A 13,643-nucleotide genomic window follows, 5' to 3' on the forward strand; every position below is an offset into this window, starting at 1 on the left:
CTTGCTCACTTACTCTCAAAGAAAAAACAATATTGTCCAAAGCTAAACATCAAGATGATAAAACTATAACTGGTAGTGGGCAGTGATTTTCATTGTAGCAAGTGAATAATAGGGGAGATGGCTAGAGCAAAAGTTATGTTTCCTCTCAATGTAAAGGAGAAAATAAGTTATGTTGTTCATCATCCTATCAAATCCAATTATGCTATTATCTAATTAATTTCAACCTGTCAACATGAATTTTGAAATATGTTTGAATATTTTGAAATGTTTCCTGCCTTTGTGTATATCATCATATCTATAAACATATAAAACCATATAGTTGCAATTATTTAAGCACTATGTTTTTCCTTTACCCTGTATTTCTATGAAAGACAAAATTGCCAGAACTTTAAGTCTTTGATGATAACTGAAAGACAAAATTTCCATCTTTATATTTAACATCTTTAATCATACATATTTAACAATTTATCTCAAAGATAAGCTGCTGACATCCATTCTCCTAACTGTCTAAAGCAGCAGTCAGTATAGCAGTATTTTGACATATTTTGCCATTGCCACTTGAAAATTTGGTGGTTTGGTCAGATGCCTGTCTTTGAGAAAATTCTATGAAAATCTCACACCTAATAAATAAAATTATGAAAATGTATGTTCATTATATTCTTATCTAGGGGAAAACAACACAAGAGAAAATGTTGAAAGCAAAATTAAAGAAAATACTTTATTTTAATCTTGTTTTTAAGAGTAAAAACATATAAGCAAATTTGAATGGTGAATAAAGGCAGAATTATATTACTAAGGTTTTATGAAATATAAGGAAATAGATATTTATTACACCTGAAAAAGAATGAAAAATTAGTGATGTGTCTGAATATGGTTAAGGTTGTGTTTGCCAAGTTTCTCCCCAATAAAGCTATTATTTTACACTTTATGGTGAGTAATTAACAGGTGGTGAGGTAATTTAAGACTATGTAAATGTCTTACTTCTCACTATACATTTGCCCTTAAATTTTAGTATCTGTTGATGATACTTGTCTACATTAATTATTACTGTAGGTTTTGATTAATGGTGATATCTATATTTTCAATATTTCCTTTATAATGATGAGTTGGAATTCAATTATATGGAATAATTTCTCATTTATTTGCTTACTCAATCATTTATACCAGTGTGCATTATGGGTATTTATTTTAATATAACGCATAACTCATCACTGTCATTATTTATTTTTTTGCTTTAATTGTCTCAGATTTGGTTATTGGGAGCTTCTTTAAGTTGGCTTTTCAGTATGGAGCCAACATGTTTTGAGTAATTTTACTTGCAAGCACCACAAGTATTTCCAGATTTATCTTAATGGTTTTATTTGCCATAGCCATGGAATCAGCCATTTCTCCAAAGAGCCCTAGTTCCTTTTATTGAACGTAGTATTTAGAAACCGAAATTTGAGTGTTTCATTGCTTTTGAAGTGTCTCTGCTTCTTGGCACTATCAGTTGACAGAGCTAGAAAATATACACACAGGTACTTACATGTATATGCTCATATCTATATTTATTTCCTCTATCAATCATCTATCTATCTACTTATCTTTATATCTATAAAACCTAGAGTTTATGCTGATGCTTACAATTGCCCTTTACCCACTGAATTGGCTGGAACAAATTTTAGTCAGGCTTCTCTTCTCCCCACATGCCCCTGAACTCTGGCTTACACCTAAGTTTAGACAATTACTAAGGTGCAGAATACCCAGGATTAATGGCTTACTCCAAGAATCAGATGGTGTAGTTTTCTGCTGCAGGAAAAAAAATACTAGAATTAAAAAATTGAATATAGTAAAGTTGCAGTAAACATGTAAAATTCAGTTGTTTCTATATACTAACAAGAAATATCTGAAAAGGAAATTAGGAAAACAATACCATATACAATAGCACCAAAAAATAATAAAATACCTAGAAATAAATTTAACTAAGGATATGAAAACTTATATATTGAAAATGACAAAATATTGATGAACTACAAACAGATGAAAAGACATCTTGTGTTCATGAATTGGGAGACTTAATACTATTAAAATATTCATACTATCCAAAGCAATGTAAAGATTCAGTATAATCATGATCAAAATCCCAATGACATTTCTACAGAGACAGAGAAAACAATTCTAAAATTCATATGAAACCACAAGAGACATAAAATAACCAGAGCAATCTTGAGAAAGAAGAAAAAATCTGGAGGCCTCATACTTCCTAATTTCAAATATATTACAAAGCTACAATAATAAAAAACAGTATGCTGCCTGGATAAATATAGAAATATAGGCCACTGGAACAGAATAGAAAGCATAAAAATAAATCCATGCATATACAGTTGATCTTCTACAAGAGTTCCAAAAACACACTATGAAGAAAAGACAGTGTCTTCAACAAAAGGTGTTGAAAAATTGGCTATCCTCATGCAAAAAAATGAAATTTGACCCTTATACCAAACATAAAAAATCAAGTTGACATAGATTAAAGACTTAAATATAAGACCTGTCCTTGTAAAACTCCTAGGAGAAAACATTGGGAAAAAAGCTTCTTGTCATTGGTCTGGGCAATGATTTTTTTTTTGGATATGACACTAAAGTATAGTCAAATAAAATAAAAATAAAGTGACACTACATGAAAGTAAAATCCTCTGCACAGCAAAAGAAAAAGTCAATAGAGTGAAAAGCCAACCTATGAAATGTCAGAAAATATTTGAGAACCATATATCTGATAAGAGGTTAATATCCAAAATATTCAAACAACTCCTAAAACTAAATAAGAAAAAACTAACAAACCAATTAAAAATGGATTAAATATTTGACTAGATACTTCTACAAAGAAGACATACAAATAGACAACATATATATGAAAAGGTGCTCAAAATCACTAATCATCAGGAAAATGCAAATCAAAACCATCATATCACTTCATACCTGCCAAGATGGCTATTATCCAAAAAAAAAAAACTAAAAACAACAAGAGTTGGCAAGAGCATGGAGAAATTTAAACCCTTACACACTGTTGGTGAGAATGCAAAATGGTGCAGATACTGTGGAAAACAGTGTGGAGATTCTTCAGGATATTAAAACTAGACTACCATACTATCCATCAGTCCCACTTCTGAGTATTTATCCAAAAGAATTGAAATCAGGACCTCATGGAGATGTTAACAATCCTCTGTTCATTGCAGCACTATTCACAATAGCCAAGATGTAGAAGAATCTAAATGGACATTGACTGATAAATGGATAAAGAAAATGTAACATATGCACACAATGGAATAATTTTCAGCCTTAAAAAACAAAGAAATTTTGCAACATGCAACAATATGGATGAACCTTGAGGATTTTATCCTAAGTGAAATAAGTCAGTCAAAGACAAATACTGCTTGATACTTATATGAGATATCTAAAATGTCAGATTCATAGAATCAAATAGTGGAATGGTGGTTGCCAGAGCCTGGTGGGAAGGGGGGAATGAGGAGTTACTACTCTAGGGGCACAAAGCTTCAGTCAAGCAAGATGAATAAGTTCTAGAGATCTGCTGTATAACATCGCACTTATAGTCAGCAAGAACTTATAGTACACTGAAAAATTTGTTAAGAAATCGATCTCATGCTAAGTGTTCTTACCACGATAAAATTTTAAGAAAGGAAGGAAGATTGAAGGTACCCATAGGTGTACATATATCAATATCTTACTCTTTTAAAGAAAAGTTCTGGTTTGCAAGGTTATTCCTACTTAAATAATCTTATTTTGCACATGAGAAACTGAATATTACCTATGTTCTGTATTTCTACATATTTATTTTCATACCTCTCCTCACCTCACTTTCTCATTCCACCTAAACTGCCAGATGGATGCCCTTGGGCAACTATGAAAATATCAAGTACTTAGGGAAATAAACATAGAAAAATAATAAAAAATAATTTAAAATAAATGTTCCCATTTCGCAATAAGAAACAGCATAAATTAATTTTCCATACCTATCTATCATCCAACTGTCCATCCATCCATCAATCCAGAGTAGCCATCCATCAATCTAGAGTAATAATAGCAAACTCAATCTGAAATAAATATGAACTGACAGAAATAAAATTATGCAAAAACAACTAAGTGGTTTATGTGAATAATGACTTTTGAACAAGGGCTCTGCCTTCACTTTTACCAAGTTGGAAATTTAAAAATAATTTGCAGAAAGTGCCTTACATTTTAAAAGTTTAGTTGTTACTTATATAGAAGAGTCATAAAACATTTTAAAGTTTTATATTATAAAGGTTTTGAAAGAAAAATGTCCTTGGCCCATAATTATGTTTCATTTCATAACCTGTTAGGTACTATATCTCAGTCTAGTTAAAGACCTGAAAGGGTAATTTGCATGTTTTGATGGGAAAAACTTCAGATGAAATTTTAATATCTTCCTGCTTTTGATTAAAATAAAGGTGAAAACTTGAATCAGTGCATTCAACATCTATAACTCTCACCTCTCCTCAATACACAGTATTTTACGGTTTTAACCACAAAAATAATTCCATGCCAGTTAGAAGCAAAGCTTAAAACATCTATTCTACCTGTTTCTGCAGCCCTTCCTCAATTTCCCAGCGGTGTTCAGGAATGGAGTCCATCTGGTGTTTTCATTTGACTTTTCAACTTTGACTCAACATTTTCATGTCTAAACTGAATTGCCAAATTTCTCACCTTTTTCCTTATCATTTTTCAATTTAATATTTAAGTATTTAAATACTTTTTAATATTTTTTCAGCCATTATTTATTGAGAACCTACTGGGAGCCAAGTGATGTTCTGTTCCTTAAGACTACATTAATGAAGAAAATAGACAAAAATACCTGTCATCATTGAGTATTCACTCTATTTCATATCATAAGCCCCACATTTTCTCTCCTTTTCAGATAGATACCTTCACCTTCAAACACAATAAATTATTCCATTTCAGTCACTTTACTCCACAGAAATTTGGAACTTTGCAAATAATGTCATGGAGACCATCTAGGGATGATAAATTTTTACTTACTCTTGGCTCAAGTATTAGCCGTGTCTGGAATTCGCTTTATATTTTCCAGGTCTAGATGATTTCCATTGGCCACATTAGGAAGTTATGACAACACAGGCAAATTGAAAAGAAATATAAATTTTCTTCAATAAAGGGGAAAATCCAAAGGGTTAAATGGCTGAAAACATCCAACAATACATACACAAAAACATATAAGCACGCACGTACGTATTGCCGTGCACAAAGTAAAACTGACAATAATGACACCTTGAGAAAAAACTGGCTTTGGCTGCTGCAAAAATCCAGCTCCAGGTCTAAATCATATGAGGATACATAAAAATACAGGCAGTGTTAGCTATCTTTTCATTACAATCCCATCGTTTACTCTTTTATCATGTTTTCCCTTCCTGGTATTCATTCATGCTTTCCACTGGCAGCTCTACTACTAACAATTCTTCTTCATCTCCTTCTGCTTTTCGCAACCTTCCTGAATTAAAATATTCCAAACTAAGATAATGTGGTTTTAGGGGAACGTATTTGGAATCAGACTGTTGTCATATGCATGTTGCCTGCCTGGGCAAAGCATTGAACATATATTTGTAATATAAATGGGAATTAAATATGGCATGATTTGTGTATGAATGAATAAAGCAATGGAACATAATAAGAATCACAGATTCTAAAACATGGCCATTGGTTTAAATCTTGTCTTTGCGTATTGCAGAGCGTTATACAGAGGATTAAATTACATAAGTGAAGAGAAAAACAGTGCCTGTCTCATTATCAATAAGAAATAGTAGTCAGAATATTCATTGTATCATCAAAATTAGTGCAGTCATATTAGTATTGTTTTATTAAGACAAACGCCAAAAGAGAGGGGAGTCAGGTGCCAAGCGTTCCTCCCCCGGTAAATCGGGCGCTCGCTCCCCCACCCCCCGCTCCGGGGTGAGGCGCGGCGGGCGGGGACGTCCTGGATCCCCGACCTCCGGCACGACGTCCACGCCCCTGTATTCAGCTCCCTTCGGCTGAAGTGCAGCGGACCTCCGGGATGGGACCCCGGCTCCCGCCCAGGGTGACCGCCCCCTGGATGCGGACCCCTGCCGGGGGAGACCACTTCCCTGGACGCACCTCCTGCCCGGTGTGACCACCCCCCGGACTAGCTCTACCTCCAGAGTGTCAACATTGCACAGCAGGGGCAGCGCGGACTTCGGGGACTGGAGGAGCGGCGGCCCGCGGAGCAGAGCTCTTTCCTGAGCGCCTCCGCCTTTCTGACCGCTGCCTCACGGATGGAGCGACGGGAACATGGGCCCAGGGCTGTGCTAAATGCAGACGTGCTCCCCACGCCTAGGGAGCAGAGCTCCCGACCCTGCTCCACGGAAGGGGACACCGAGGCACGGGGCCTCGTCACTCCATCAAGGGCCGAACCAGGATTCCTTGTTGCTGCCTCTGCTCTTGTCCTCCCGGCACTAGAAATGGATTTTTTTCTCGCTCTCAGTGATCTTGCCTGCAGCTAGCGGCACCCTGGGCAGCTGCAGGCCCAGCCAGGGACCTCAGCTCCCTGGTCTTGGCACCCATAGACTCCAGAGCAACCTTATCTCCATCCACCTTGACCCGTTGTCTTGGAGACCCAAGGGCTGTATCCATGACAGTTTACAAATGTCAGCACCTGTGATCCTCACCTGGTTGGTCACTTTGGCCTTCCACTGCCTCTAGTCACACCCCAGATTACTCCCCCCACCAGAAAGGCTTCTCGACTCACCCCTTAAAAAAAAAAAAAGAGTTATTTACAAATTAGGTAGAAGATCACGATCCCTTTGAACACACAATTGTAAATGTGTCCATGAATCACACACAGGCAATCAAATGACAAAGTCCTAAATTCACATTAACAAGGCAGTATAGGTATGCAGTAGCACTGAATATATATTTTTCTTTTGTTAATAAATAATTCAGGATTTCTGGTTTTAAATGGCATTACAACAAGCAGCCTTGGGGCAGTCTTTCCAAACTTCCCCTGAAATATCTGTAGAAACACAGAACGAGATGAAAATTTACAACCATATAAAACTTAAAATTCCATACAAAGTATTGCCAGAATCTGAAAGGAATTTTTACCAACTTATTATAGTTATAAAGATGAACTTAGGGGGTATAAAGTCTTTCTTCTGACTAAGAAATCCAAAGCCTTTATCAACTAGAAAACTTGTCAGATACAATTTGTCTTTGAAAGCACTACTCAGGTTAAATATCACTTTTTCAGAGAAGACATCTTGCCTTTTAAATAATGAGTCTCTTGTTCAAATGCTGTTTCCAACAGAGTACTTATCTGTGTTTTAAGTTCACATCCATTGATGGGACTACATCTATTTTACCCCTCTTTCCCCCTCTATCACAAAGTTTATACTCCTTTAGGAACAAGTGGAAGATCCAAGAGTCTGGTGCAGTGCCTGATACATAAGAAAAGTACAATAGTTACTTTTTGAATGACCAACAGTTTTCTTTCTATCAAACATCCTTAAATGAGTAAGTTAATCACCAAAATACAGGGGACGGTAGAATAACACATTGCATCTCAAAAGGCATCATCCCCCAAAAGTGAAACTCTATACGGGAATAAAACATTAAGGTCGTAACAGCAACCCATAGAGAAAATTGTAGTTTTTTACATAATTTAGAGAATAAAAGATTCAGAAAGAATAATCAGGAACTAGGAGAAATCTGTATCTCAGGAAAGCTAAGTTTCATGTGTTGGAATACCTGTGGTGTAATGATGATTAGGAAACTAGTGTATATATCTATGTGCCATAATTCCTACATTTGAGGATAGACACTGATTGTGTGGTGTGAGTAGAGACATTGGGAAAACTATACAATTTATTTCTTTTCAAACACCAAGTCTGAATAGATCCTAAAGAAGTAAAATGTTGAATTATTATTGCTAAAGATCCTAGCAATGATGTGGAAGAAAAACTTGATAAATACCCCCATGGTAGAGGGTAATTGGAGAAAGAGAAGAAAAACAAGAAAGAAGATAGCAGTTGCATAGAACAAATAATAGATACTTAAACCAAGTCTTCCTGGGGAGGAAACTAGAACATTAAGGGAAGATTCTAATAAAATTCGACTATAATCTTTTAAAGGAGGTGATCATAGGAAATTTCACTGCAATGAAAGATGTTAATTTTCTCAAAATTAATCAGTAGATTTAATGTAAGTCTAATCAAAATCCTGACAGTCTTCCTGCAAAATGACACACTGATTTTACTAAAAAGAGCAAATGAATAAGAACCCAGAAACTCTTTAAGAAGAAAACACAAACTGGAGACTTGTTTTTTTACCATATCAAAATTACAGCTCGAATAATTGACAGTGTGGTATTGGCAACAAATGCACATGTTGACAAATGAAACAGAGCAGAAATCACAAAAATAGACCAATACATGTGTGAAAAAGTAGTTGTGACAGACCTAGTCTTGTAGAATAATGAGAAAAGAGTTGGGTGTTCAATAAAGTCTAGGAAAGGGTTGGTGTCAATTTGGAAAAAACAAATGAAAAGGTCTGAAATTAGATCCAGACATCACACTATAGAATAATATCAGTTCTAAATGGATTAAAAACCAGATTTGAAAGGCAAAATTAAGTGGCCTAAAGAAAAAGAAGTAAACTCTCAAATTGAAAGTGCAAACAATTATTGAATAAGGAAAATAAAAATGATTCTACATCTAGACTACGTAGAATCAAGCAGCAGTTCACAAAAACTTCTTAAAAGGTAGCAAAGGGGTAAAATATACTACCTTTATTTATAGTATGGAACGCCAGTTAGACTGACAGCAAATATCCCATATGCAAAAATGTAGTTTTGTGAAATATTAGACTTTCTGAGCAAATACCACTTTCTCTTTAAAGTCTTATTGCTAATTAAACTATAATTCACAAGAGAAAAATAAATTCATAACTGAACATAAAAATAGTAATAAAATTTAGTCTGTCCAGAACTTCATTACAATTTTATTAAAAGATATTTTGTAAGAAGAAACGTAAATCCCTGGGGAAAACTTAGTTTGCAAGAAACAATGATGAAAACAAATATTGATAAAATATATCAGCATGTTTAATTAATTAAGGACTATAAAAATAATGACTTGCAGTTTGTGACACTGAAACAAAACTTCACAGAAAATTTGAGGAAAAATGTGGACGTAGAATAAAAATAAATAATACAGTAATTGACAGATATATTGTTCCTTACCTTCCCTGCCAGTATTTCCTTAATAAACTCATTCCTGACACAAAGAATTGAAATGAGATAGTACATTATATTTGAGCAGTTCACAAATGTAATTTTGAGTGTGGCATCCTAAATCAGCAGCCCCCAACCTTTTTGGCACCAGGGACCAGTTTCTTGGAAGACAACTCTTCCACAGACTGGTGCAGGGGGATTTTTCAGGCGGTAATGCTAGTGATGGGGAGCGATGGGGAGTGGCAGATGAAGTTTCACTGGCCCGCTGTTCACCTCCTGCTGTACCGCCCAATTCCAAACAGGCCACGGACGGGTACCAGTCCGCAGCCTGTGGGTTGGGACCCCGGTCCTAAATATAATACATACAATAGAGCTTTACTAAAGTTACCTGGAAATAATTGAATTAATTTAAACATTGTATTAAAAATGTTTCATTGTGCTAACATTTATTATAATAAATCTCAAAACATTTTAAAAGAAACTCACTTACAAGCACGTAGAATAGAGGAATAACTTCAGTTTTTGGTACTTGTCATTATAATACAGACAACAACATACCAATTAATTAGAAAACAAAGAGCAAAGCCAATGGCAAGTGGGGGATTTAGGAAGGCAAAATGTTGGGTTTTTTTTTAATTGAAACTTGACCACTGCTCATCAATATACTATGATAGGACTAGTGAAAATTTTAACCATCATTACTGTCGTAAAGCTGACTTTTTTTTGAAACAGTCTTCTCATATATAATCCTGGTAAAAATATCAATAATCTGAGAGTTTAAAAAAAAATCTGACAGCAGGTTAGCAATTATTTTATTAATATGTATAAATCTCTAGTTGTTATTTAAATCCTACTCATAAAATTTATTTAAGAGAGTTTCTTTTCCTTGACAAACGTAAGCTCTCTTTTCAGATGAATGGAAAGCCAGTTATGCTACACTCGAATACTGAAAAGCTAAGCATTACTTGTTCTGTCCTTATCCATTATGTATTTAGAAATCTTAAATAAATGTAGTATTTATTCTAGACTAGTACACTTAGATATACAACTACTTTATCACTTGTGAAATCATCAAAGACTCAAGAGGAAAAGCAGCAGATTGTAAAAGAGATAAGATTAATAATTTATATTTGAACACTTCATTCACATTCAACTCTTATTTTTCTACTCACTGAAACTCTCTACATTTAAAACTAAAGCTAGTGAAGATAGATTCACTTAAAGTAATGCTGATTCATAAACACTTCAGTGAGCCAAAAGTATAATTTAATAGCAAGAAAAGCAGAGTGTTGAACAGAGCAAAGGAGAAAATTGTATTATTAAAATGCTTGCCAAGAAGGTGAGCATGTTCAACTGACTCACATTTCCTCAGAAGTATCCCATATTTCTAAAAATCAGGTCAAGTTTGTTGCACTAATGCACTTTTGTGATTAATTTTACTAATGAAGAATGTCCATTTTCACAAAGCATATGTAAAAATATATCACTTTTTGAGAGAAGAGATTTGCAAGGTCAATTGAGTTATTAAATAAAACAGAATACATACACTGTATTTATTTAAGAAAGAAAACTGTGATATTATGACAATAAGGAAAACAAAAAAGCATTTTAGCTTTTATCCAATTGTAAAATTAAGCAGCATAATGATTAGAAAAGTCAATTTAGCCAGGTACAGGTGTTTCAATCATAGTATTAGTAAAATTTAGAAGTGTGTAAAAGAAAATACCTTTGTAGAAATTTTGAAGTTGCGTTATTTTAAAGATTTATAATATCATGCATCATAAAACAAAATATATTAGTTTCCTGTAAGCCAGGATTTAAATTTATTTTCTTTAAATCTAAATGGTTGGAACCAATAAAAATTGCTTATCATGTTGCCAGAACCAGCTTTAGAACTTGGCATAAATTACAACTATACTTTACTTCTAAAAAAAATACAATGCTGTTAGTAAAAATATCTACTTACTTTAAATTAATTCTGGCATATTTGTTGAAGATTCATAAATAGATGAAATTCAAGATGATGTCATTGGGGTCTTGAAGCCTCAATTTTAAAACATGGCAGTAATTCCTTTGAATACTGAATGTGGGCCAGACTACTTAATAGAATACAGTAAATAATGAAAAAATAACAGAATTATAGGCTATAAAAAGAAAGTCTAAAAAAATAAGTATTCCTTTGCTTTTTTTTTTTTGTCGTTGCTTTATTTTGTTTTGCAGAGAGTAAAAGTAGATTTCAAGATGTAATTATTTTGTTAGTATAGTCAGCATACATATTTAGTATACACATTTGGTATTGATACATAGATAATAGAAAGATAGATAGATAGATAGTACTATGTCTAGCAAGGGTAAATTAAACAAAGTATTGGGTTGGCTAAAAAGCGCCTTTGGTTTTTTTAAGAAAAATAAAGGACACATTTTTCATTTTCACCAAGAACTTTATTGAACAACATAGTCACTGTTTTGTTCCACTACCTTCTGCCATTTTTCAGGCAACTTCATAGTGCCATCTTCACAAGACCTTTTATCTTTTTGAGCAAAGAACTGTTCCAGGTAAATTTACAGTCTTTCAGGGAATTGGAATTTTTTCCATTAGGAGAATTTTGTAAAGACCTAAATAAATGCAAATCCTAAGGTACAATGTCTGGTGAATATAGTGGATGAATCAGAAGTTCCCAGCCAAGCTGTAACAGTTTTTGCCAGGTCATCAAAGAAACATGCGGTCTTGCGTTATCCTGATGGAAGATTATGCATTTTCTGTTGACTAATTCCAGACACTTTTCATCTAGTGTTGCTTTCCGTTGGTCTAATTGGGAGCTGTATTTGCTGGAATTAGTCATTTTGTTTTCCGAAAGGAGCTCATAATAGAGGACTCCCTTCCAGTCCCACCATATACACAACATCTCCTTCTTTGGATGAAGACCAGCCTTTGGTGTGGTTGGTGGTGGTTCATTTTGCTTGGCCCACAATCTCTTTTGTTCATTTGTACAGTATCCACTTTTCATTGCCCGTCAAAATTTGTTTTAAAAATGGAACGTTTTCATTATGTTTAAGTAGAGAGTTGCATGCGGAAGTATGGTCAAGAAGGCTTTTTTCACTTAACTTATGTGGAACCCAAACATCAAAGCAATTAGCAAGCTGGTACAAATTATTTTCAATGCTTGATTTGGATATTTTGAGTATGTTGGCTATGTCCTGCATGGTATAACGTTGATTGTTCTCAATGAATGTCTCGATTTGATCGCTATCAACTTCAACTGGTCCACCCAATGGGGCATCATCCAGCGAGAAATCTCCAGCATGAAACTTCGCATGTGCACATGTGCTTCAGTAGACATGTGACTTTGTTGTGACCTATGTATGTTCTCTGTGTGAATCACTTCTCACTCTTGCTGAGGCAGCTGGGACCACCAACAGCAGTTTTCTGGATTCCAGAAACTTCCTGACTCCAAAAGCCAGCTCCGACTCTGACAACAAACAGATACCTCTGGTGACCCTCTTTCTTTGAGGTTTTGCAATCATTTTTTGATAACTCATTCTCATAGAAACTCTCTTCCTGTTTGGAATATCTTTAATGGCCTCAGTTTTCATGTTTAAACTCTTGACGAATACAGGAGTCATCATTTTTACTGGGAGGGAAGGAGAGGCGTTAAATGAGGTTGACACTTGAATTGAGATTGCAAAATATCACACCCGCACATGAGATGGAGAGAGAGTTCTAGACACAGGAAACAATCCATGCAACTTGTGGAAACTGAAATTCCATGGTATTTTTTTGCAAATAGACAGTATGCTCTAAGTGCACGAACAGCAGTATGGGATTAATGTCATCTGGCATATAAAGGGAAGAATTCTCAAAAAGATTGAGTTTTAAAATTACACAGTACTCAGAAGTATAAATAGGAGAGCCTCGACTCAGATTTGAGTGTGCAATTTTCCAGACTGAAATGAACAAAAGATGTTCCCAAGAAAACTAGTAAGCTGTAACTTTGGGTTAGAAAGAGGTTACTTTTATCAGAGTGTGGTAGAAAAAGTTTGAGATGTAAATTGACACTAAATTAATGTTCTATATGATGGACAGCAACAAAGATCTTTTGAAGTTAAGTACATACTGGACATTTTCTATTCACTCCTCTAGATATGCTTTCCATCCTCTTTGACTCTGCTTCCTGCTCTGAGCTAATGGATTTGCTTTATCACGGGCTTCCGGGGAAGCACTAACACGATCCGGAAGATGCAGGGCAGTCAGGTTGGGAGACTGATTCTCCATCTTCTTCCATGGCACCCGGAGGAGGTCCACCTCGCCACCAAAAGCTATAGCTCTGCTGATCATTGCTCCTGGGTTCTCGTACTACTCCTTCCCTTATTT

This window comes from Neophocaena asiaeorientalis, unplaced genomic scaffold, assembly GCF_003031525.2.
Source record: "Neophocaena asiaeorientalis asiaeorientalis breed wild unplaced genomic scaffold, Neophocaena_asiaeorientalis_V1.1 scaffold25, whole genome shotgun sequence".
In the NCBI taxonomy this organism is placed as follows: Eukaryota; Metazoa; Chordata; class Mammalia; order Artiodactyla; family Phocoenidae; genus Neophocaena; species Neophocaena asiaeorientalis.